Below are 27,865 nucleotides of genomic sequence, written 5' to 3' on the forward strand. Positions count from 1 at the left end.
CAGAGCAATTACAAGATACAACAATGGGGATTGTGATGACTCTTGGTGGCAGGCAGGGTTCAGGCAGAGGCTGGGTCTTGGGAGATTGCAGGAGTAGTCCATGGGCTAGTGAGACTTTCAAGTCTTCTTTGTTCCCTTTCCTCAGCCTCCCTGGTCTGGTAAGTCCTGACTTATTCCAGCAGTTTTCAAGGTAATTTCCTTCCCTCTTGTCCAGCTACAAGGCCCAGAGGGACACTTATGCATCAGCAGTGTTTCACTGAGGCCCTAGCTGCACTGAGAACTCTGTTCATGTAAGCGTAACTGTTAGGTGAGATCCCACGTGCTCATTTTGCAAGTCTATTACAACTTTCAGTCATATGTACTAATGATACTTGTATTAGCTTCACTATACTCATTCCGTGAGAAGGCTTCAGGGTTGGAAACTCGTCTTTTACTTTCTTGGAAACCCTACACTTAATAGTGAGGCCTATAAATAAAACAAAACCTTAAATAGTTCTGACTTCACCTTCAACTCATAACTGAACCTGACTCTGGGACTGAAGAGCTATTTTCTCTCTTTGGTCTCATCAGATATGAGTGTGTCGGGTTACTGACTAGGGTGAAGCTCATACTCCCATAATGCACCAGATGCCAACAACCTGCTGCATTTGAGAGCTTGCTTTTTTCTTGCGTATCTAGAATTTCACATAAGTTAATTCCTTAACTTTTCTTTCTCTCGGCACACCTCATAATTCCAGAAAAACTGGAATTTACAGAATAAATCATCTGTTGCTCAGACCTTGGGAAAAAGTAATGTTTAAAATAGCAAATAAAACTTACTGGGGTATAAAATCGAAATTAAATGTATTCATGTTCTTATCTTTTTTTCTTTGGAGTGGGATGAGATGAAACAGAGTCTCATGTAGCCCATGCTGGCATCCAACTCACTATGTAGCAAAGAATGACCTTAAACATTTAATCCTCCTGCTTTTATATCCTAGTTCTGATATTACAGGTGCTGGTGATCAAACCCAGGACCTTGAGCAAACTAGGTAGGTACTCTACCAGTAGATCCTAACATATCCGTAGCTGCCGTTTATCATCCCGAGGATCATCGTAGGAAACAAGATCCAACCGTAAGGCACACTTTTATGAGCTAGCTTGGGTCATTAGCTCAAAAACACTCTCATACATTCTAAAAGAAGAGCTTGATCCATGTTCCCTGAAAACGTTGATCCCTGTACACTCTGGCAGTTCAGGAAACCACCAGACAGCTTCTGTGTCTAGAAAATCCAAACAAGGTACACTGGTACTATTTTCAGGATTTTGTCATAAGCACTCAGCAGAATATACTCACAATTACTTTTGTTTTACTCTTCCCTGTATTCTTCTTTCTGTCCTTTTCTCTCCATGTTCTATTCTCTATAAAGATAGAGATGGGCGACAGACAACCAATGGCAAAATAGCGAGATACTTTAAATAAACACCTAGGTAAAAGAGATGGTTCATGGTTTCACGAAATGGCTAGTACATAGAGATTCCAGATGGTTGATACTTTACGCCAAGTACTGGAGGATTCTTAGTATTTCAGAATCTTAGATTAAGAAAGTCATTTTAAGTAAACAACATCATCACAAAGGTTGTCACACATTGGGAAGAGTCCCTCTGTGAGAGGGAATAGTGGGACAACAGTTGAGGATATAAGCGGTTCTAGATTATGGAAGAATGTGTCAATCAAAGAATATTGTCAATAATCATAGACTGAGAAAGTGCAGTCGGCAACTGCACTGCTTCCCCCGACACTGCATCTGACCTCTGATTCTCCAGGCTCCACACGCCATTGCATCAGCGCTGGAAGGAAAAGTCCTATGTAACGATCCCTACTCAGCTGATTACTATGATTCATCTTCTGAGGTTAATCATGTCACAGGATTTGGACAAGAATCTCACCAGCTCCTAATCATATCAGCATTGGTCCTTCATTATCAGTGATAAATTCTTCAGCATTGCTTAAAGATGGGTAGTGAGGTTGGCTAAATAGGAATTCTGAGCACAAGCGGGATAGACATAGATAAGTCTGACAAAGGCTGTCACAAGATTCATACCATTTGTGACACAGAAAGTCACTCCATTGCGGGGTCTACTCTGAGATCCTCTCATACACCTCTTGAAGGTCACTGCAAAATGTTTAAGAGTTTCTAGTTCTGGTAATTGCAAAAATGCCCCTTTCCCAGTGCTTCTCTGCTTGCTGCCTATATTCTACGTACTGGTTTGTTTTGCCTCTTTGAGTCTCATTCAGTACCCCAGGCTGGTCCAAGATTCATTATGTATCTCAGGCTTGTCTCAAACTCACTGCAATACTCTTGAGACATCTCCCCCCTTTATTGTTCTCTATTATACTTAACTATTTCTGATAAAATATGTGTGCGCTTTTTAATATTTCTGCCCCTCCAATCCCAATGCTAGCTTTTTGAGTAGGGATTGTGATCCATGACGTCTTAATTGCATCTATAATACTTGTTAAAGAGGATTGGTTTTTAAATTTAATTTAATTTAAGTTTTGATACAGAATTTCTTTGTATAACAGCTCTGCCAGTCCAGGAACTCACTTTGTTGACCAGGCTCACAGAGATCCTCTGCCTCTGCTTCCTGTGTGTTGGTATTAAAGGTGTGCAACAACACGGCCCAGTCAAAAAGGCAATGTTAGAGAAACATAACAAAACATTGAATGTGTATGGAGAAAAGTATTTTTGCATAAACCTCTCTCCCCAAGCTTATTACTATATATATTTTGAAAATATCACCAACTAATGAACTCATGAAGTAACTTTTTATAGAGTTTAAATATTTTTAAAATTATTAGTTTGCTTATTATTACTGAAATAACAATCATATTCTCCATATTTTATACAGATAAGAATGATGACAGAGGATCCAGCACTGGTCTTAGATTTATGATTGTCCTCTGCCTCCACAATGTACCACCATGTTTCATGGATTTTTTTTAAATACACACACATGCGTGTGCACACATACACACAGAGTAATAAGTAAAACAAACTTCTATATGGCAAAAAATGCAAAAGCAAAATTTTAAAAATAGAAATCGTTGTTATTAACTGTATTATATAAGTACCAAGATGCTAACAGGACAAAGGATCTATAAATCAATAGAAAGAAAAAGTGATGAGCTGAGCTACCCTATAGAAGAATATACCAAAAGATGCTTAGCATCACTTATAACAGAAAAATGAAAATGAACACTTCAGAGATACCATTTTTTGTCAACACAATTGTCACAAATCATGGAGTTTAATGAAAATACAATTTGTTTAAGTAGGGGTAAAAAGGTACTTTTGGTTATTGCTAAAGGGGCTACAAAAACATCTAATCCTGGTTGGGTCACATTCTCAAAATTTATGAAGAATGTATCCCTTTAACCAATAATAGTAATTTTGAGAATGCTTCAGTGATAAACCTGCACATCTATGAATTTATTATGTACAAGGTTCTTTACCAGAATACTGCTTGATATGATGGAAATTATTTATCAATGGGGATTATATATTTACATAATGGCATAATGTGCAACCAAAAAAACTTAATCACTGGTACAGAATGACCTCCAAAACACAATGGAGAGTGCAAGCCTTAGAGACGCAGGGGGACTGCAAGACTGAAAGCAGTTAACAGAGACATCTGACTGAGGTAGATGTTGGATAGTTTCCTTAGTAATTTACTTGGAGACAGAGTCTCTCACTCAACCCGGAGCTCACCAATTTGGCCAGAGTGATCAGCCAGCCATCCCCAAGGTCCCCCATCTTCACTTCCACAGTGCTGGGAGAGAGGTGCTTGCACTGTGCCTGACTCTTTATGTGAGTTTTGAGGATCTGAACTCAGGGACTCATGTTTGCTTGGCGAGAACTTTACTGGATGAGCAACTCTCCAGTCTGAGCAATAAATTTTTAAAACTTGGAAAATACTATCTATTAAACTAAACATATTTAAAGATAAATGTAAAAACAATGTCATATAAAAGTGAAATGAAAACGACACAGCAGTGATGAAATGATGCCTCAGCTCCAGAGGGTTCCATCAGTTTTAGCCGCTGACATAGCTAACGTTTTTTAAATGTGGTAAAACTGTATTTGGCTTCCTTGGACCACAAAATGCTTCCACTCTTCCCTTTCTATCTTTGAAAGATTCCTAGTATGCTATTAAACAGCTGAATCATCCTATGTCCTAAGGAGTTATCAGTAAGATGTTAAAATAACATTCAAATCTTCTGCGTGTGAACTGAGATAAATCCTCCTGGGAAGCTTAGGGTGATTTCCCATGTTTTGTTTTCTGTGTGTTGAATGGAAAATAAGAGAAGTCCACTTGTTGCTATATAAGAAGAAAACACAGTTCTTGAGTTTAAACCTATGAGACTATTAAAGGTTAGTATCTCTTTATTAAGTAGATAATATTTATCAAGCTCCTAAAACACTCATGTGGTGGTTTTAGTAGGTGAAAAAGGTTATTAAGGTGGGCAGATTGTAACATTCAGCTGATGATGTGTTTCAAGTACTTGAGGCGATCCTAGAGGAGAAATCGCCTTAACTGACAGGTTGTAATTAACTGTCATATAGCAGCAGCCCAAGTTTTGTAATAAGCCACATGTTTATTCACTGGTTAGAAATGACAGCATCACTCATTCTATCAGTTTCTCAGAGTCTTCCTCATGGTCTAGTCAGAGTACTGTGTGGAATGGTGTAGAAGCCATGAGAAAGAGCAGGAGTAAGCGATCCTATACTTGACTGTTCATTTACTTTGCTCTTTTACTATTTTGACAAAAAGAAAACCAGTAGGTTATCCACGCTATCAAAGAATCTCATCCTCTGAGTTCTGTTTTTATTTACGAGATGACTGTAGAATGAGAAAGAGGGATGAAGGAAACATCCATCCATTCTTTCATACTAACCAAACACCCAATATGTCCTATCTACCTTACTAGTAGTTACAATAACAAGATGAAAGACACAGTTACTGTTTTAAAATATTTCTGTGTTGTGAGAAAAAGGAAAAATAAATATCTACCTAATTAGAACATAGAGCGATAAGCACCTGTAATTAAGTTAAGCATCGATCTCCGGGGGAGAGCAGAGGTGTGAGGCTCTGCCTTTTAATGAAGAAGCTCAATGGAAAGTTTTGAGGAGATGGTGGCTGAAATGAATCTTGAAGGATGGAAGGAGGTATATATCACAGTGGATGGAGAGAGACACCACGTAAGTGTAACTGAAAATATTAAAATGGGTCAGAGCAAGGCAGAGTGTGATCACTAAGGAAACCATAGGTGGTTTCAGATAGCCAATAAAATGTCTTAAAGGACTAGAGCTAAGGCTTAATGCCCACCATCGTTGGGACGAAGAAACACTTGAGCCATTGTGTCAGGGAGGACAAGAGCCAAATGAATAGTAAGAGGCATCCAGGCAGAGTGTAGGGAATGTTCCCGACAGAGAACTGCAGTTACTACTCTCAAATGCCTATTTCAAGAAATGGCTAAGGAGCGAGGGGCATGGATTCCTGGTTGTCAGCAATGAGCAGACTGTTCCCAATACGACACCACCGACTATTATCTAATCTCCTTTGTTGTCTCTGGAAGCATGGCTCCTTCCCATCAATGAATTCATTCAGTCCCCGTAATCAACTCTGATTAGTGTTGTTTAACATCAATCTTCCCCACTTTTTTCAAAGAAAGATACCAATCAGTTGCTGCACACCCCTGCTTGTGAAAAGCACCACCTCTCCTGCTGACTTACCATTCTCTTAATCAAAAGGGCAGGAGGAAGCAGTTGGGATTCACTTTTCTCTTTTTTTTTCTTTCAAAGTACACAAATGTCAACTTCCTCAAGGATGTTTGGCACAGCTGAGTTCAGTCATGGAACGTACAAAGTCAGCTTGATCAAAAGGTTGCAGGCAGCCCACTGCTAAAATGGAGGGAGGAAAGGAAACCACAGGCTTCCCTCAAGTGTGAATGAGTGCAGAGGCCACAGTCACATGTGTATTTACACAGGAGACATGCTGAGCCGACAAAGGAGAATAGAAACATGAACTCTACCAGGACACTTCTCCATCTTTGCTGTGAACCCGGAGCAGCACTAGATGCCTGGACAAGTAGTCATCTTCTCTGACCAGCCAAGCAGTTTCTATATAGCTTTGTAGTGATCCTCAGCCACGGTCATTTTGTATATGTTAACACTTTATCTATGTCCCCTATATTTAGTCAGAAAGTATAATTTTCCTGCCCTCTCTGGATGTGTAAGTGTTTGAACCTAGAATAAGCAATCAGTTTTGGGCTGGCAAGATGGCTCCTTGGATTTGAGATGCAAAGACCAAGAGTCTTCACTGAAAGCTCCTGTTCTTTATGGCTAAGGTAGTGTCTTAGTTACTTTTCTATTGCTAGGAAGAGACATCAGGACAAAAGCAACGTATAAAACAAGCATGTAATTGTTAGAGTTTCTGGAGGGTAGTCCATGCACACCATGGTGGGAAGCATGGTAGACAGCAGGCAGTGCTGGAGCAAAAGCTAGACGCTTTCATCCTGATCCAAGGGTAGAAGGCAGGAAGAGAGCAAGACTGGCCCTAGTTCGAGCTTTTGAAACTTAAAAGCCCACCCCTAATCATACACTTCCTCCAATAAGGCCACACTTCCTACAACATCACACCTCCTAATCCTTCTCAAATAGTTTTACCAACTGCAGACCAAACATTCAAGTATATGAGCCTCTGGGCGGAGGAATTCTCATTCAAACCACCACAGGGAGACTCAGAACTGTACATACTTCACAAGTGACTTCGTGAATAGGGATCAGGAATATCTGGGAAACAATTCCACAGACAAACCTTGGTCACATCAGCTCATAGACCCTTCATTCCTTACCTCATTTTACTGCTTCTGTTGCCTCTGAAGTTGGTTCAGACTCACAGTAAACCACAAACTCAGGCTTCTTTAAAATAGCTTGACAAACATTCACTGACATTTTTAGTAATTTATCAATAACAAAATATCAAACAAGGATTAATCTAGCTCATTCCCACAGAAACATCAACCTGCAATTCCCAAGATTGACCTCTAATTAAATATGTTAAAAGTATTTGCTTAGTCAATACTCTTTAACCACATAGGGAGGTTCTTCAGCCATTTTCACTGCACTGTCATCTCACTGATCAGATTACTCATTTCTATGCCACCAGAGGTGATCTACAGGAAAACCAGCCTGTCTTTTATTATCTCAGGGATGATAATGATGATGGCGATGACGATGATGATGATATAAACCAAACAGAAGTAAGCAGGAAAAGGAACTGCCCATCTTAGTGAAAATCTGTTTTTTGCCCTTTGAAAGTCCCATTACACCAAATTTTTTCATCGGCACATCAGGCTCTTTTCTTACCCTTTAGGAAGAAACATAAAGAAACACTAACATGTGCTTACGTCTAGTGTATTTTAGCTAACACTGCTATTAAATAGATATCAAACTAAGAGTAGGAATTGTTACTTACAAGTGTGTGAAAAATATCAATATGCAGATCTTAATATCAGTTTTAGGTAGAAATACGCCATTCCATGGTAGGCCCATGAGTTTTCTATTCATAAGTCCTTCTTTAATTTTTCAAATAGTTTTCCTATATATGATGCTAATCTGCACTATGCAGACAACCATGTTTGACAAGCAAAGTTATATTCAAATTCCATGCCTCAACTGGTAGACAAAATTAGGCCCAGTACATATCTGCAACTCAACATCTAGGGAGAAATAAATTGATATAGAAGGAAGAATTTTCCATATTAGGAGCTCAGCACTTAAAACAAATTCATAGAGGTCCGTCCATGTTCAAAATACATGAAATTAAAAAGTCAACAAATGTGTTCCATGCTCTACGATAAGTCATATGTTGCTAGATCCATCGAAGATAGAGAGAAAAATGCATGATCATATCTACATGTAATTCAGAGAAAGAAAGTAGTGAATGACACCTATTAAAACCAACTTAAAATAGGCTTCTTGCCTTATGTTAGAAACCAAGAAAAACATATATACATTTTTTTTGCAACTGAGAGTTCTACATTAAAATTATACAATCACCAAATCTTTCTTCTTCAAAAACTGTTAGCCCTGTACAAAGAAACAGAAACTGGATGCATGCAGTTCATGATGTATGAACACAATAAAAGTAAGGCAATGAGTGTTACATCCCAGAAAGCCCTGGGAATGCCTGACTGTGTCTAAGGTGTAATAGCAAGAGTCTGAGGTGGTATTGACATCCTTACTGCAGTATAGTCCCCTGAAGTTTCTTTTGGCTGCTTACTTAGCAGAACTGAAGAAAGGGAGGAAAAAACTTACACTGATTATAATTAGGATCTGTGAAGTAACCCAGAAAATCATTAAGGAGACTGGAGAGGAATCTGTTTTGCCACTGAGTTTATGCTCCAAGCTGAAAAAATTCAAGATTTGTTTAATGGCATGACAGAACAGAGTCACTATCTGTTGGAAGTCTGAGCAAGTCTGGGGGATTAACCCCTAATCTAGCTCTGTCCCAGGAGGAATAAGAGACTTCATGAAAATCCTATCAAAGGGGGTTAGGGTTCTAGAATTTAAGAAGTATGATAGTGTCAAAGTTAGGGTTTGGTATGACAAAGATTAGAGAAGGTAAGGAATAGACATATAAAGAGCTTTGTTTTCTGAAATATCTAATTTTTTAATCTCCCAATTGTGATTGTATTCATGTTTTGGCTGCTTTACAATTTAATTATTGCAATGGCTCCTCATTCAGAGTCTCTAACTAGCTTCAACTTTCTCAGTCTATACTTTACAGTGCAGGCAAGTTAACTCCTTGAACATTGCTTTTGTGCTCTTTGACTATGCCTATAAAAGGATTATTATTGAAAAAATGCTTATTGTATTCTGTGAAAGAGTCATTGCTATCACCACACACAAATAAAGCATACTAGACTCGATCTGACTTTGCCAATCTAGGTTCCAACATTCAATAACATGGACCTTGTTTCTAAATTCCTCGCTTCTAAACACCACCTCCTTCTCACTGGTTGAATTTCCTTCCCACTACCGTGTGTTCACAACTCATAACATTGGATCCATGTTTCCTTATCTCTAAATGACATTTCACTTTTTAACCAACTAGTCTCCAGCAGAAGTCCTCCTCCTACCACCAAGCCTTCTACACATACTGTGGGCCGCTATCATCAGAGTCCCAGAGAGCTCATTGCTATTCTTTAGTGCTCCTTTGGTACAAAATACCAGACTAACAATCCCATCAAGATATTTCTAGGAAGTAATTGCTAATCTTAGCACTAAAACTATAAAAGCTCTACTATCCTTGTGAGCAGGTATTGTGTCTTTGATAATCAGTAGCATTGTTAATTATTGTGACAATTACTAATTAAGTTCAACTTAGTACTTTTTTCTAAATTCAAATTTTACCTCTTCTATAATCTTTTCTCACATTTTTCATGAAAAACAGTGGCAATCAAGTAAATATAATAAATACATGTCAGAATGTAACTGCCCGTGACTTTATGGTTAACAATGATGGGTCTTCCTTTCTCCTATGGCTGTTTGCTATTAGACACACTGCTATGCTAATATTGATTTTGATCATTTAAACTTGACACTAGTAAAGCTCTGGATGTTGCTGGCACTAGCATATGGAAGCAGTAGGTACAGGGAGCCTGAGACGAGGTTCAGGGCCAAAGGTCTCTGATGTTCATCAGAGATCCAAGGTAAGGATCAGTGTGGCTGGCAAATAAATGATATGACAGTCTATCCAGGTGGTTAAATGCTGTTTCTCATCAATGTGGCTAATATCCCACTTATTATTTCTATGTTTTTCTGAAAACGTAACAAATACAGAAAAGGGGTATATGGATAACATGCTATAAAGAATGGAATCAAGGTTAGATGATGGGGGAAGGTCATTGGTTAATTAAATAAAGAAACTGCTTGCCCTGATAGGTTAGAACATAGGTGGGTGGAGTAAACAGAAGAGAATGCTGGGAGGAAGAAGAATTGAGCTCAGAGAGGCCATGTTCCCCTCTCCCGGGCAGACGCACCACGTGATGAAGCCGCCAGGTCAGACATGCTGAATCTTTCCTGGTAAGCGCACCTCGTGGTGCTACACAGATTATTAGAAATGGGTTAAGAGGCTGAAACTAATGGGCCAGGCAGTGTTTAAAAGAATACAGTTTGTGTTTTGTTATTTCGGGGCATAAGCTAGCCAGGCGGTCGGGGTGCCGGGGACGCAGCCCCACCACTCCTAATACAACAGTTAGAGACAAGGGCATCTGATTAAAATACAAATGAATTATGAACCACCTGTAAAATGATTCAAGTTCCGCATGGGATAAAACATGCATAGGCATATGGAGTACAGCTCTAGGTTGGCGTTCATAGTTTCTGAAGAAAAAGATGCACAAAGGGGTCAGGCCTCCTGTTTTAACTGGGTCTATTGAATGTTTCACATTAGATAAGAAGACAAGAACAATGAAGAGTTTGGATTGGAAGACTGAGAATAACAAAGAAAGTGGCAGAATGGCCTAGGTAGACAGTGACGTCAGAATTTAGCATGTTAAAGCAAACAGACTTAGTATTTATGTCATGAGACTCCTAACAGAAGGGTATCCATTCAATCATTATTTATTCTATATTTATTTATTGAATTAGAAGGATAAAACCAATTAGATGTTTGAAGCCACAGTAAGTAGATAATAGGAATGAGGCCCACAATGAGATGATATATTAGAAATTTGTTAAAGCTAAAATCAGTCAATAGCCCACCTCAGTCAAAGCTGAATTCCTTCTATGTGTTCTTGGAAATTAACAAGTAGGGTAAAAATGCAATCTCAAAGCTGGACCAAGCAGGTATTTCCAGGTGGGAAGGAGTATGCATGTTGTTTGTGAACATACTGTATTTTTTCTAACACATGATCCTGTACAACAGGAATAGGTGGTAATGAGGAGGGTGCTAATCATCAACAGAGCCAGGGGCTGGAAAGGTGGCTCAGCAGTCAAGCAGTATGTGTGATGATGAGAGTCCAGGTTTGGGTGTGGCATTCTGTCTGTAAGTCTAGCATTTAGAAAGTGGAGGCTGGGGAGTCCTGGAGCATGCTGGTGGGCTAGAACAGTCCTTTACCATTGAACTCTGGATTCAACTGAGAGATCTTGCCTCAATGGATGTGGTAAAGGGTAATGGAGGAAGTCTCCTGATACCAACCTCTTTTTTCCACACACGCATTTGCACCCACACACGCAGTCACATACACATGTGTACACGTACTGCACATACACTCACATTTTAAAAAGAGTCAGAACCAACACATTTTAGTAACTTTTAGGGATGCCTTAAAAGAAGGAGTTTTGGAAGGCTCCCATGTTTCCTCCTTACACAGCTAAACTGGAAGAGCTATGAGGGGAGCAGGTCTTGTAGGCTAGGGGAGATGATGATCTAGAAATCCCTCATTTTCTAGTGTGATTGTGTGCAAAAGCCTAATATTGAACTAGGTAGATATGTCTTAAAACAGAAAAGCCAGCTGCTCAGACGGTGAGGTCTTTTGTGTGTGCGTGCTCGTGTGTGTGTGTGTGTGTGTGTGTGTGTGTGTGGTTTGTGAGAGAGGTGGGTCCCTTTTATCATTTGACCTTCAATGTATAATAAAACTGTTTTTAGCCCTTAAGCCTGTATCAGCTGCAAAGGTGACAGATACCTGTTATATTTTAGGACAGCTTGTCACTTCATCCCCTGGAGTGATTGAGTATTTATAGACACAAAGATAGAAACATAAAGCCTATATGTATAGGCAAGAGTCTCCTGGAGGTGGCGATTAGGACTAGGCAGTAATTTTAGCTTGAAGTTCCTATGACTTAAATAGCCACTTGAGCTCTGCTCTTGCAGTTTACGATGTCAATAGAACCCCTAAATGAAATTACAGCCTTCTGATACGCAGCAGGATATCCTTTCTTTGCCATGCAATATACACGGCCAGAAGAAATTGCTCTGTATATGGGGTTTCACTAAAGCAGAATTTATCATAAGGCAGCTCTGCTAAAATATCATTATGCTGTTATTCACTGGATAACACATCTAATGACTCGGGGTGCACTTGATAGCCATGTTTCAGTGAACACAGACGCACGCCCTGATGTGAACTGGGCACTCCAATGCTTCAAAGCACTATCGATTTCAATTCTACCATAATTTACACCTGGCTTGTTTTGCCAATAGCTTGAACCCATGCTAACACTGGAACATACACATACAAGCGTTAGAGAAATCAGAAATGAACTCTATGGCAAAATTGCAGGCAGCAAACTTTTGCCTATCATTTATAATAGTCTAATTAAAGATTCTATATGACTTTTTGTTACACTTGGATGTTTATTATTAGTATTGCCCTGTGGCTGGTGTTGATAATAACATTAACCTCTTATGTTCGTGCAAAACATGTGTGCTTCGGGGATAGGCTCTGGGGCTGTTCATCTTGCTCCCCTCCCCAGTATAGCTAGCACAGTGACAGGCACATAGATAAAAGTGTGTGATAATCTCTGATGGCTCGGCTTTCTTCTCTGTTTCATAAACATGGTGTACTCCAGTAGTCCGATCCAGTTTGTTTTCCTTCATTGTACTTTCCTTGAGAAATATCCATTTTATAATTTGAACTTCAACCATGATACTGATGATTCAGAAGGCAGCTATGCATGTATCTCTGTCGCTGATCCAGCTTCAGTATTCCTGAGTAAACCCAACTCCCTACTGGACATGAGTCTGGTGCTCCCCCAACAATTAAACACATTCAAAAGCAAGTTTATCATCTTCCCCATCCTACATGACTTACTCCTCACAGCTTTTCTTGTTTAGTTGTATAAGGCAGGAACCTGGGAGCAATCCAGAATTCCTCCTTCTTTTCATGCCAGGCGCAGAGGTTATTAACTTGTGTCCATTCTGTCAGTTATCTCTGGAACAAGTCTCCTCCTTTATGCCTATTCCCACAGTTACTGTCCTAGTTCAGGATTTCATTGTTCCCTGACTCAACAATTTAAGGTGCCCCCTAACTCATTTTCCTACTCTCCTGTCCCACTCCTCCAATCTATCCTTTCCTTTTTGCTGCCAGGGTGATCTTCTGTAACACAATGATTATTAACCTCTACTTGAAACCTTTTAATGGCTCCCCAAATGCTGAAAGAAGTTAAAAGCATCTTTGAAAGACAATCAAGGCCACCATGATTGTTCTCTGCTTACATACACAGCACTGTATCCCCACCACACAAGTAAACATCACCAACACTCTTCCTCATCTGTCACCTGTTCCCCACTTAAGAGCCTTTGCCCCTGCTGCTCCTATCACCAAATTCTTTCCTTCTCTTTGGCCCTCTGGGAGAATCCTTCACAGCCAGCATGGGTTTGCTACCTTCTCTGTGATGTTTCCTTGATGCTTTACTCCAGGGTATTTTGAGCTGTACAATATTTGGAGCCTGTTTCTTTGAACATCCTTCAGTAAAGTTATCAGTGTATAACATTATCTCAAGCTCATTCTCCATCTGTCCCTCCTGTACTTAAAGCCATACCCTACTTAATCTTTGTACAGTTGATAGCAGAACTATCATCTTAACATCAGCATGCTTCTAGGCTAAGTGATCAGATTCACACTGCCTATTTTCCATTCGATCTTTGCTATTACTCAGGCTGCCTGGTATATTCATTTTTATACACTGCATATAATTTTATTGATGTGAATTTTAATGATTTCATTTTTTTTAATTTATTCTCAAAATCTGCATGAAAATATAAAACTGTACATACGAACAGAGTATGTAGTGTCTCAGTAACTATATATGCATATATGTTGCATATATATATACATACAATGATTAAATCAAGCTAAATATATTCATCTTTTAAATCATTTCTTTACGGTGAGAAAACTTTAGTTTCCAGAAAAATCTAGTTTCCAGAAATGTATAGTAACTTACTACAGTCACCCATTGTTCTAATAGTACATTGTACATTGGAGGTTTTCCTCCAAACTAACTGTAAGGTTGCTGACCAACCTTTCCACTCCTCTCCCACTCTCCATGTTCTCCAGTGACTTTAAACTTTAAACTTCTATACTCAACCACACTATTCTTGTCCAAGTCCTTTCCACTAGATAGTTCCATTGATGATGCACTTGTACAGAATTGACAAAATTTTGCTTCCAATGAAGCCTTTTCTCAAATGTGATCCCCATGCAATTTTAAAGGACAACCTAAGTCCCATCTTTCTCTGTCCTGATTAACTGCTCGCCACAGCACTTAAAACTAACAAGTCATGTACTTTCTATATGAATTTCCTCATGTGTCTCTCCCAGACAGTCTATAATATGAGAATAGAGACTTCTCTTTGTTTATGTACTCTAGAATCCCCAGCCCTGGAAGTGTGTGGTCTATATAGTTTGAGGTCCTCAATGAGTATTTGTTTATCAACCGATCTTTAGCTTCTATAATAAAAATGAATAGAATACAGATTCAAAAGTATTTTGTGAATGAAAAAAGAATGAATGTTAAAAGTATGTTTAGTGATTATAATGGAGAAACAGACTTTGTACTCTAATCCTCCAGAAATACTGGCAAGTCAGTCAAATGGGTACCATTATCTTTCTTAGGAAAATGAAGCAGATGAGTCCCTTAATTTAGAAGCCTAAATTAAGTCTACCTGGTTTGTTCTTCTTCTTTTTTTAATTTGCTATTGAAATGTAGACAATTTTTTGTACTCTGATCATGATGTAGCTGTAACATTTATTACAGCATTTTGTTCCTCTTGACTAGGGAGGCAATTAGCAGGAGGTGAAGGTGCCAATATCTTTTATTACAATTTATATCCTTCCATATTTCCTGCTTTTCATAAAATAGATCCTTTTCTTTCATTTTCAAAAGTGGATTAGGCACTCGTACAACTTTGTCCCTCAGAGTGATTTGTATACACTACCAAGAGGCCATCAGACTACAAATCCTGCCAGAAGGAACTGGAAGGTGAATGTGATATTTGTAGCTTGAGGATGCACAGGCTATTTGGCGCCAAGTTTGTGCTACTGGAAATGTCCTCTACGTGTTAACTCCCAAATGAAAACAAATTCACCAATAAAAACATTTCAGTTTTTGGCATATCTGCAGAGCTAACTTTCCATTGCTTAAGGGTTAAAGATCCATTATGAGAATAACTTCTTCCTCTCCCCTGGTTGCTTACATCTAGGAATTCAGTTTAATAAAGAGTACAGAGAGAAAATTTAAAAAATACAAAAGTGAGCATCTCACTTATATATCACACATGGACACAATAACAATCATTTTTAGAAATGGAAAACCGTTTTCAGAAAGCAGGATCAAATACAGCTTGGAGATTGTCCTGCTGATTGACCACCAACAGTTTAGATTAAAATCCACCTGATACATTTTTCTTTTAGTTATTGTTTACTATGTTTATTCATAGTATATACACTTACTGTTTGGTTTATTATATCAGGGCATCATACAGGGTACTGGAATGAGGACACAGCAAATGGCACACTAGAGGCTGACTCAACTGATGTCCCTTCTCTGAAGATGTCTCAGAGGGCTGTGGCTTAGTAACTGAAGCAGCACCAAGTGAATCTACCAATTTCTCTCCTCATCGATCAGAAACAATTGAACTTGGCTATGTTCAGCTATTATTTACCTCAAACAGGGCATTTAATTAGTGCTTGTTAAGACAGTGCAAATGATTTGGCTGCCTGTCCTCCTGCCCCTGCTCTTTATTGTGCTGCCCGTCTGCTCCACCTCTCTCCTGTCTAGTTCCCAGCATTCAGAACCAGTTCATGCACCTCCGCATTTCCACCTGACTGGCTGCTTAGCTGTGGACTTTGAGGAAGGGGAGAGTCATATTCATAACCTGGAGAAGCTCCAGCTAACATGGATCATTACACGTAATACGGTATGTTCAGACTGCATGTGCTAACCAAGTTAGGTATCTGACCTAATAAGAGTCCCATAAAATGAAAGGAACTACGGTAAATTGAAGACCTCCATGTTCCATTAGAAATGGCCCAATTTTTGTGGGATTAGAGAAACCACCTCAGTTTCTCTAGGACAGTTGCAGCTCTCAGAAGATCTAGTAAGGGGATGCAGACAGAAAGGTCTATTGACTTGTTTGCTAGACATGCTCTGCCATTAAGGCAAGTAAGAGATATTCACAGCCAATGAATACACATATTCATTCATCCACTAGCTAGCCACTGATCTTCCAGCTCCTTTATTAAGACTGAGGCACCATGACATTGTTTAGAAGGAGAAGAACACACAAACATAAAATATAATACTCTCTGTCTATACAGAGATTTCTAATCCAAGGCAGCATAAGATAAGTGACGGCTGCTGCCTTTAAAAATGCTATCAGTGACATATCATCATTAGCTTGGCTTATCATGGAAAGCTTCACAGGGAAAATGTGACCTGATTGACTGGATATCTTGCAAGGATATCTGGGAAATTATATTCTGATGCTAATATATAAGTACAGTATTAACGCATTTAATATACAACTGAATAGCTAGGAATAAAAGAATAAACTAGGTCATTTGTATATGTATTAAGTTTTACAAAACTGAATTCATTAAACAGACTCAATTTTAATTATTAGCCATTTAATTTATTTCTACTTTTTAAAGCTACTTCTTAAACACAACAATTAATATTTTGAAGTTCTGCAGAATAGAATTTAGGTTTACAATCTGTCATGCATATTTAATCAAGGATAATTACTAAATTTACCAGTTATCAGATCATCCCATTTGAAGATACTGTTCATAAATAACTACATAAATTGTCTGTATTATCACTGTGATAAAATGTCAACTTAGCTCTGTTTATGGCCAGTTTAAAAATATTGTGTGAAATTCAAAGTCAAGAAAAACTAGATAAAATCTTACTTTGAAAATGTAAGAATATGGTTTTGCACATATACATACATTTATATGTTAACATACATACTCAATCATATATATGTTCCAAAAACTTGTTATAACATATAGAGCATGTGTCTTTCCTATGGAATCACAGAAAATACCCCAAACCATTTCTGCACAAATAGAACAATTTCTTCATTTAGTATTAATTTTGCCAAAAGGATGAGAAAAGATAGAATAATTTCTTAATGGGGCAATCATAATCTGGTTATTTAGCAATTTCACTTGTGTATAGTTGTTACTGCCTAATTAAATGAGTATAACATATAGGAAATAATCCCATCTAACATTTGTTTGCAAGAAAAAATATATTTTAAAACACGAATCTTCATTAATTTAATAAAATTAAAACTTCCATATGAACACTGAAAAATGCAACTAGTTATAGTATGTTATTAAAGGCTTATTGATATAGGAATGGAAAAAGCCAGGTAATATGAATACGGCTATGCTATGTCAGCTTATGCAAAGACATCATTTTCCCTCCAACAAAATATGTACTAATCAGATTCTAACTTCTTATCAACTCACTAAGACAATTTTTAATAACCATATAGAACTCTAGATCCTAGCAGCTATAAGAAAATCTCTCTAGCAGATTAGATTTATAAAATATAATTTCTTGGGACATAATGTTAGGTAAATGTGTTTACACTCTCTGCCTAAAGTTGCTTACAAATTTTTTATGTACAGTCATAGTTTTTGAGAATAAACTGTCTCCAAGTGTTAATAGACCCAGTTGTCTTCAGTGTAGCCCACAGAGACTAAGTTTCTCTCTCAAGTCTGTGCAGTTGGGAATCATAGCAGAGAGAGTCACAGACTACTAGGTAGCTCTGGGTGGCCACGGACTAAGAACTCCATACATTTTTTCAGTAATATTCAAATATTTATTTATTTACTTACTGTTTTTTTTTTTGAGACAGGGTTTTTGTCTATAATAGTCCTGGTTTTCTTGTAACTTGCTCTGTAGACCAGACTGGCCTCAAATTCATAGAGATCCACCTCCCTTTGACTCCTAAATGCTGGATTTAAAGGCCAGCCCCACCAGCACCCAACTTCATGTTTGAAAGTTTTTTTTTTTCTTTTTTTTTTTTTTTTGGTTTTTCGAGTCAGGGTTTCTCTGTGGTTTTGGAGCCTGTCCTGGAACTAGCTCTGTAGACCAGGCTGGTCTCGAACTCACAGAGATCCGCCTGCCTCTGCCTCCCGAGTGCTGGGATTAAAGGCGTGCGCCACCACCGCCCGGCCTGAAAGTTTTTTAACACCATTTTGTTGTTCACCATTTTAGAAAATGACAAATAAACTAAAAATGTCTCACAATAGATTGTCCACATAAGTAGTGCAGTAGTTACTAACATGGGCTAATATAAATGAAGTCTATACCACACGAGGCTTTCCCATTCTGGCCCTAACTTAATTGAAGTAGCTTCCTTTTACAATGTCAGCTAAGGAATTTGATGAGCCTTGGAAACTACAGGAGTTGTGCTAGAACTTGGGTTTGTCCTGGAGGTCACTGACAAATCCTTGTGTGACATTGTAGCAGCACATGGTGTCTGTAGAGCAGTTGGCCATATGAGCATGCACGAGTTCTGTGATTAAAAATCCAACTTACCCAAACCAGCAAACAAAATTCCAAGGGTAAGTATCAATATATGGAATCACTGTACCGATTTGGACAAAGGTATATACACACATACATAAAGACATGCAAGACACCTATCTGTAAAGTCAACTATTATTAAAGCAGTTTGACTCTAGCAATGTGTTACTAGCAATCTGTGAACAGCAAAGACAGTGAAAACAATGAAGTGGCATCTCTTTCCAAATATTTAAGGACGTCGAGTAAGTGGCCCTTAGGCTGAGCTGTGGGTCTGGGAAGTTTTAGCCATGAGAACCATATTGGGAACATCAAAGACTCCTTCCCCCTCCAAGAGCAATTCACTTCAGATGATGCCACACAGTCAAATAATTTTATAGCCACCATGTTGTTTTGGTTTTTGTTTTCTCTTTTTCCCAGTTAATCTTTTAGAGCATGTCAGATTCTTGAATTCAGAAAGATGAGAAAGCACAGTAAAACAGAATATCTTTAGAATAGCAATTGAAGTAGGGACCTGAAGGCAGAAGACTAAACCTCATTCCGCAGCTCCCTTTCAGGGAGGGTATTCATCACCAAGAAGGATGTGGAAGGTCCCTACTGACTATGACATATCAGACAGGCTACAACCCCACCCCTACCCCATTCCATTCCTTTGACAACTTCCCAGAGCCCATTCAGTTGGTCTCTTAAATTGAGGACAATACTATATTTGGGTTTAACATTGTGAAGACAATCATCAGTTTCCTTTGTCAAGATGATAAATTTCCTTGGAACCATATACGGAGTCTCATTGCATTCTTCTGCTCAGTAGCATGAATAGAGAGAAATAAAGAATAGGGCGTGACACATGACGTTTTCCTAAGGTCAGATGGGGAGAGGCTCCTAACAGTTAAGAGCGACCAGGACTTGAAGAGGTGATTTCTAAAGGGAGAGCACGAGCAACATTCTTGTAGCTTACAACTACTACAGATTTTCTCTCTGCCTTGGCTACTCTCTCTGCCTGCGCACGACACAGCTACTCAGAACAGAAGTTAACAGAGGAAAACTTCAGAGGAATAATTATTCCCACTTTCACTTCCCCCTCCTACCACCCTGAGCTCTTCCTCCCTGCCCCAGTCCCTCACCTACCTTCCTCCTCCCACAAGCATGTTTGCTAGGCATGTCAAGGCTGACAGCCCTATGTGGCAGTACAAGACCGATACCTGCAGGCTGCTCCTGAGCAGGGCCTCTAGGTTCTGCCACGGTCCAGAGGGTGCTCAGCTGTACACACTAAAAATCGCCATCACCGTTGGATTGTTTGGCAGGCTTTTTTTATTTTTTTTAAATTTTAAAATACCCTTTATTTCCTGCCTGTCTCAGAGACACCAAGAATAGAATCCTCGCTACATCAAATTCTGGAACCTCACCACTCACCAGGATTGTGGTTCCTGATCCAGGGAGTGACGGCTGAGAAGCAGCACAGTCTCTTGAGAGTGTCCAGGCCTGGCTGTTAAGCTCCCTGCTCTGATTAGTTTGGTGAGTTCACAGTGTTCCAGAGTGCTGAAGCACAGAAATTAGGGAGGGGGGTGGTGGAAGGAAAATCACTGGAGCCTCTTACGATCTAACTTCCACTAACTGAGAGGAAATGTCTTATAAATAAACAACAGCAAGAGAAACACACACACCAAAAAAAAAAAAAAAACTATCCCGTCCTGCCAGAGGAATGTACATTATTGTCTCCCGACGGAAAACTTTGCACCACACCAGAATGCAGCCATGTCTCCTGAAACTACCTCTCTTAAAACAGAAAGAAAAAGAGAATCAAGAAGGAAGGTGGGGAAGCTTCTCTCGTGTCCTTGAGTTCTGTTGGGAAGTTCATGTGAGTTCCCAGTAGACAGGCTACACTGAGCAGTTTCAGCAGACTGTGTTCCAGGGTTTCGTGCGGAGGCTGCTTATTAACAAAATTTCATTTCTGCCCAGATCATTGCTCTACCATCCGGACATTTTCAGAAGGGAAGTTCAGGGAAGGGGGGAAGGGTGCAACTGTGGAGGAGAGGAGAAAAGAGGACAAAGGGAAACTCCTGATGACCCGGAATACCCTAGCCACGGCCATGAGCCATGCTAAGCAAGCACCCACCCACCACCGTCCCCTGCTTGTTGAGGACTTGAAGATGCAGCTGTGTTTAATCTACTTACTCTTTCTGCTCGGGAGGCTGAGGTTCCTACATTTCCAGCTCATGCTGGACTGTACCGTGAGCAACAAGTGAACTGAGTTCTGTGAGCTCATTCTAGTCCTTCGACTCCTGTCCACATCACTAAGCGACTGCACAGCTTGGCACAGGCCAGGATGAGTCAGCAGTCTCTGGTCATGAGAGGCCAGGCCTGGAATAGCATTGGGGTGTGTGTGCTGAGGGGGGGCAGGTCAGGAGCAAAATGAAGCAGAAAAGCAGCCTAGACTCAACTGTGCAATATGCAGGGCACTGCAGGCCACAGTGAAAGAGTCTCATCAGCTCTGGGGTAAAGAATACAGAACTACAGAAAGAATGGCAGATTCGTAAGAACAAAACAGATTCTGAAGGTAAAGCATGTTGGCCATTATTACTACGTGAGCACCTACTTATCCCATGTGCTGTAAATTCAAGTAAAAACAGGTAGTTATATATTATATTTTTTCAACATCTTGATATGTTTCCCAATTGCTAAGTAGCAAAACAAAACAAAAGCAAAGCACAGCAGTTGTGTAGAGAAGTAGTATCTTTCACAAAACAATGTAATCGTATATAACTGATACATTAAGGGTGAACATTTGGACTGACTGTATCCTTATATAACCTGTCCGAAAAGCATTAAAGAGTCTCTCTACATCAAGACTGACAATAGAAAAGGGCCTAGAGAATAGAAGACGCTGCAAGTTTAATGGTTCATACACAGGGGATACTGCCTTGTGCCTGTATTTCCAAACAACAGGTCGTTGTGTAGAAATTTATTTAGAAAATAGGGCTCTGTTAGAAAGTGGCCATCCCTACCCCCCCCCCAGGATTTTGAAACATCATTCCTGTACTGTACACTCTAAAATAGCTAAAGGTCAAAATGAAAGGACGGGGAAATTTTAAGTTAAAAAAGTCAATCAGCGACAGAGAGGCAAGCTGTCCCTCAAGTCAACTGATAAAAAGTTCCTAAAACAGACTGAAACATCCCAAGCCACTGTATCTCGATAAGCCTACTGAGCTGGATAGTGAACAGTATCAGCATCAGAAGGAGAAGGCTATTTCAAGTGTGCTGGTTTGGAACTGTATGCCATGAAAAATGGAATGAGTCAGTGGAGCAGAGAAAGTAGAGGACAACTTTACGGAAGTCTGAAGAGGAGCCATGAAGATTTAGCTTTTATCTCTAATGTACGGTGTTTGTGTTCACAAAGGACGCAAGCCTGTCTCCGGACCTTTTCTCCCACAGTAGCATATCACTTCAAGCATCCTATCACATAGTCAATGAATTTCCTAGTCTGTTTCCTTCCCATTGAAAGGGGAGTGACAGTATCATCCTAACTGAAGCATTACAAAGACTGAGTTGGTTTTTATCCACTTTTGTCATGGTTGTGTCTGTCCAATGGTGAACGTACCAGAGACTACTATTATTACTACTATTCTTAGATCACTATATCACATCTGTGGGTGTCAACTAAAAGAAACTCTGGCATTGTTGTTCCACTGAACTGAGTAGAACCAGCAGAAAAATCTAAAGTCAAGTCAGCTGAGTGTATGGCTTAGCATGTTGCTCCGAAGAGCTTGTTTTCACGTGGGATGTTAAGCGCTACATGTGAACACAGAGAATGCTGATGATCTGTTATATGAAAACCTTGATTTGGGGCATCTATGTTGTCAAAACCTGACAGTGTCTAGTAACTAGAGGCCTAAAAAAGAACAGGAATTTTTAGAAGCTGCTCCAAAAGCAACAGTATAAAAGCGCTATTGGCCTTGACCACATGATGAGTGTTTTTTACCAAAGGGGAAAACTTAGTCCGGTTGATCGTCCCAACCTAATTGATTAATTGTGGGTCTGACCATCTGGCTGATGAATGCTGACACCCAGCAGTGATTACTGTGTAACACAAGTCCGGATGTGCTCTCCATGATGCCTCCCACAATAATGGCAACAGTGAACTTCAGGTTAGTTTATTCAGGCTTCTTGGCTCAATCTCTTCATGGAACAGTGGTTGTGGCAGGGAATATTTTACTAGATCTGGTCAAGCAGATCTCTTGTTTCAGTGCCCCTCCTTTCCAACTCCACTCCTATCCTCTCCTGAGCCCTCTTGTACATAATCGTTTTTCATGCAAAGCATTCCATCTGTAGTTTTCATCATATTGTCGACTCTCCCCTCTCTGCTCTATTCTGAAAAAGATCAGACTGGTCTAAAAGGCTTGTACTGCTGTTTCACAGCAAATCTTAAGGAGACATTTTCCTTATTTCTTCTGTACTGGTTTACTATAAATTTTTCTATGTTTACAAAACAGAAAATTATTTCATTTAAGTCACAAAGCCAAATAAAATTCTACGATGGTTCAATCCTGCATTTGGTTTCTAAGAAGTACAAGGATTAAGAGAAGATAATTTTTACATCTCAAAGTTCTTTCTGATTTTCAGAAGTGTTCCACAGACAGGAACCATCCTTCCCCAGAAACTAACTTAAGGATTCACGGAAGCATTTCACAGTAAGAGAGCATCAGCCAGCTTAAAAAAAAAAAATAACAGGATCAGTAAGCATGCTTCCTATAAGCCATCTACATCTGGAGATAGCATATATGCAGAATCCCCCAAGCTAATCAGATCCGAACCCATGCAACTTTAGTTATTACAAACAAGTTAATTTCTTTCCATTCTGTTTGGTAGAGAGGCATGAGAAAGTAAAATGATACCAAATGCCTTCTAAAAGCTTGTCTGAGGAATCACAGTCATCCTCGTTCTCTTTCCTTTTCCCATCCTGATTTCCACCTTGAAATCATCCTGCATCTTGGTTTCCACAGATGCTGAATTTCTCTTATGTTTCAGGCTGTATTAGTGTTAATTTTCAGTAGAGAATGGTAGCAGCATGCTGAAATACAGAGTTCTGTATGGGGAGTTGGGAAATGTTTTTGGCATGACTGTCAGTAAACAACTCTGTGTCTTGGGCAAGTCAAGTCCCTTAACTCCCTGTGTCTCAGTCTCTTCATTGAAAAATGATAGGGTAGGACTGCATGAACTCTGTTGTCTCTGCCAACACTAAGATTCTATGGTTCTATAGCTCATTTCCCTTTTTCTCCCCTCTGGCAGCAAATGCTCAACAACTCTGCATAGAATAATTTTTCTGCTCTCAGTTACTAAAGAAAAAATGCATTCTTTATTTACTGCTGAATATTTTCTATTTGTTTCCCCTCTTTCTTTTTGACATTAGATATTTTGAGTCATAAACATGAACATATTCAGATACTTTAAATTTGAAGGCATTTAAGGAGAATAGCTTTCCCATGTAGAACATTTAGTGTAGCTCTGCATGGAGGAAGCCAGCCATCCAAAAGTGGAGCAAAGGGGCCAATTCACAAATGAGAGGAAGCCTTTCATAATAAGAGTCTCCAGGCTCTTCAATTTAGATAAAGCTCAAATGCTATCAACTTCCAACTACTTTTCCAATCAGTCCCAGACACTATCACAGATACTTAGGACTACAAATCTGAGGACCAGTGCTGGCAGTGATGCAGTTCTTATTTCACCTCCACCATCCACTGCCAAGCAGGATTTAGGATGGCATAGTAATAAGAGCCAAGAGGACAATCTGTCATTTATTTTCCTCCAAACTTTTTGAAATTTCCCATTTGGGCTCTGTTTCCCAGTTTTAATTTGGTAACTGCCATTTTTCAGCATTTCTTTTAACAGGTTACTAATAATTTCTGATACAGGATCTCATATTTCATTTTCTGCTGCTAGAACGGCTGTTAATATTTCATCTGCCTTCAACTCGGCCCTGAGTACAGGCTGCTGCGTTTTAGAAGCTCTGCTAACACTGAGGTTCTGGGAATTTCATCACCAGTGCTCAGTCAGTTTGTCCAGGTCTGGTGAAGTAAAAGTAATAGGTTGTCTGTGTAGGAAATATCTGAAGATGTGCTAAACATGTTATTGATTCTTAAGGCATTTCCTCCCCAAATCTCTGACTTCAGCAGATGCCCTATTTATTTCCACGGTAACCTGTAATTGGCTTAATTTTTAGAAGCAAAGTGATTGTTAAGCGCTGGGGATCACAGGAAGAGCTGGTGGGTTCAGTTTTCTTTTGTCTGAAATTTGCTAGCAGAATCACCTGGAATTCCAGTGTTTCTCTCCATTTGCAAGAGACAGTTTGAATATCTATCTGTATTGCTATGAGGATCCAATAAATTAAAGTGTTGAAGATTACTGAATGCTCAATAAATGATGGCTACCACTATTAATAATTTACAAATTCACTCTATATAATTATTGGGTTTTGACACCTTCTCTAAGGTCAACAAATTATATCTGAATTCAGATGTTTTTGTAGCTTTATCTATAGCACACAATATTAAAATCCTTTAAAGTGTGGATCAGTAAAGCCATATGTACAGATAATGTTCAGCATTACTTTTTTTGCTGCCTTTCTATCTAAAACAAAATTACTAAAACATTTTGTTCATCTAACATCCAGCCCCTATCGTAATCTGATCTGTATGGACATATTGACTTCTTCTAGCCCTTAGTATTGCGGATTATTTTAATATTATTTCAGTGTGTATGAAGCAGGGTCCATCAGAAGAGAAAGGCCACATTACAGTAAAGAACTATCAACAGAAAAGGTGGCTGTGATAATGGAAGAGTACATTATAAGAAATAACGATAACTCTAAAAAACAAAAGCACAACAAACATAAGAAATAGCTGCTACTGTAGAGTTGAGACTACACGCTCAAGGAAAAGTTGTTTTGACCTTTAGACAAGGATTCAGGCCTGGCTGGGTGCACACACCACACGCAAATCCCTTTTTGATTTTTGGATCTAGACTTTGTTCAACTAGGCCTAGACACTACCCACTGAATGCCAAAGAAGTGCCAGAGAGATTTCTCAATAGGAATTGTTGGGTACCTGTACTCTTGGGTGGCAGCAAAAGATATTCCTGGGATGGCTGTGTGGCTATCTGTTATGTGATACAAGTAGGTGGAGACCAGGTAGTGGGGTTGCTATCTGCTTTCATTTGGAGCACCAGGGTATTGGTATTAGTGTGTGTCATACAGTAGAATGTTAAAAAAGCTATTCAAAGGAAAGAAGGCAAATTCTGGGGAAATTATGCACAAGGATTGGGAACCAGGAAGGGAATCCTTCCTTCTGCAGTATGTTAGGCCAATGCGTAAACAAAAATACTTAACGTGACCATAGTCAGAAGCCTGATTAATGAACACAACTGGTCTCTTACTGATGCTTTTTTGTTTAATATTGAAAGTATATCAATGTAGAAGAATAGTTACAGGAAAAACCTAAAACATACTGACTTGCAGTTAGGAGAGAGAAGAAAAAAAAAAGAGAACTTCTTTATCAAACTTCGGAGTATTTGTAATGATCCTAACAATCCATACCATTGAGATTCTGGTGTGTGTGGGGTGCAGGATCACTGACGTGGAGTCACAGAGTTAGATCAATACTTTAATATTTCTGTGTTCCATTTTCCTTAAGTAAATGATAAGCATTTAAATACATACAGGCAGCACATGGAAGAAGCCCTAGATTGATTGCTGTTAGAACTAGCTTTACATGTAGGTAAGATGCATACTCAAGCACAACCCCCCTTTTTGGTTTGTTCTTAATTCATTCAAGAAATTTTTATTTTAAATAGAAGTTGAGTTTAAAAACAGAAACCTCTGACATGAGAGAATTGTTTGGTTGTTGCAGAGATCAGAGCACAGATTCTAACCGGAGCAGTAGAGTGCTAAACAAAGTATTCTTGAGGAGGCTCAGCACAAAAAGCACACACCTCACCCCCACACTTGTCTTTCCCTAGCCTGGTCACAAGTCATACTCACTTCATGCAGTGGAACAGATCTTGTTTCAAGTCATGCTTTCTGAAAACCAACAGTAACATCTAGCGAGGCAAGGCTTTCTGGATACTCCCACAATCCTCTCTCACAATAAGGTTGTACACATCTCTTTCAGATGCAGGTAGATATGTTTAAGATTTTCTTTTGTTTGTGTTACATATAAATCCCAAGGGGAAACATAATGACCCCATATTGAAGCCCTCCCTCCAGACCACATTCACATGCCTCTCACATTCAGTTCTTGAGCTGAAAGGAGAGGATACAAACAGAGCATCGTAAATCCCTATGAAATGGCCTGGCAAGTCCATTTTATTTTAGTTTGCCCTTCTGTTCAGCTGGCTTTTCTGCTATGACCCACTATACTTACCCTGTCGGCTGCTCTTACTAGCAACATGCCTTTTTAATCAGCCTTCCTGGGGTCTGCATTTGATTACAGCATTTGTGTTCTATTTTGATTCTTTTGTACTGTGCCCTGTGGTGTTAGCTTGAAAGGTGTTATTTATAAAATGAAATTCTATTGTATTGCCACTTGGATTCAAAGAGGACATATAATATTAATGTAGAATGTATTTAATAATATCTTGAAACTATTAAATCAATTTCTTCATGAGAATACAGAGCAGAAGGAAGAAAGTGGGTTAGTAAGCAGGTAATAAGACTTAAGTATCACCTGAGCCTTTCTTCATGAGCTCCTAAAAGCTGGCATGAGAAACATTCTCCTAATGGCAGGGTTCTAGGGAGAGGACTACCTTCCTTAGCTGGACCAGGGCAGCACACACTTGTTTAAACATTCGACTGTGCAGGTCAAACACTTTTCTAGGCTTCAGATGCAAATTATTTTTACTACGAAAATCATGGGATGAGAGATGAATATAACTCACTTATGACTCAGAAAGGCTTAAGTAAAGAAAGAAATACAATTGGCCACTGCTAGAGATCAAGAGCCTCTTTTGAGATTTATAAAGATTTGTTCTCCCTTCTGATACCTTTCAAAGGAAGGAAATTCTAGTGCTACCAAGAAAACAAGTTTCTAGGTTGCCATAATTAGAATGATTTTCTCACCTCCCAAAATTGCTGGTTTCTTTCTACCTGCTGAGCTCATAGTATGGGGTTCACAGATTGGTTGGGGAGAAGCACATTCATCTTTTCTTTACTTCTTTTACTTCCACTTTTAATGCAAACCAAGGCCTAAACTATGCACTCCACTGCATTACAA

General features: G+C 39.2%; 1 protein-coding gene across 6 annotated transcripts in view; it reads right to left on the reverse strand.

Annotated features, from left to right (window-relative positions):
• The window catches only part of Zbtb20 (zinc finger and BTB domain containing 20), a 777,531-nt gene that overhangs the window by 243,216 nt on the left and 506,450 nt on the right, over positions 1-27,865 (reverse strand). Inside the window, exon 1 of one of the 6 annotated variants that reach the window (XM_041672757.1) lies at positions 20,016-20,101. The exons of the other annotated variants lie outside the window; for them this stretch is intronic. The gene's annotated coding sequence lies outside the window, so the exon portion shown is untranslated. Of the gene's footprint in view, positions 1-20,015; positions 20,102-27,865 lie in introns of those variants that run through there. 6 annotated transcript variants of the gene reach the window in all.

Source organism: Microtus oregoni, unplaced genomic scaffold (genome assembly GCF_018167655.1).
Source record: "Microtus oregoni isolate MIOR12 unplaced genomic scaffold, Mior012 000023F_ref0000262, whole genome shotgun sequence".
Taxonomy (NCBI): Eukaryota; Metazoa; Chordata; class Mammalia; order Rodentia; family Cricetidae; genus Microtus; species Microtus oregoni.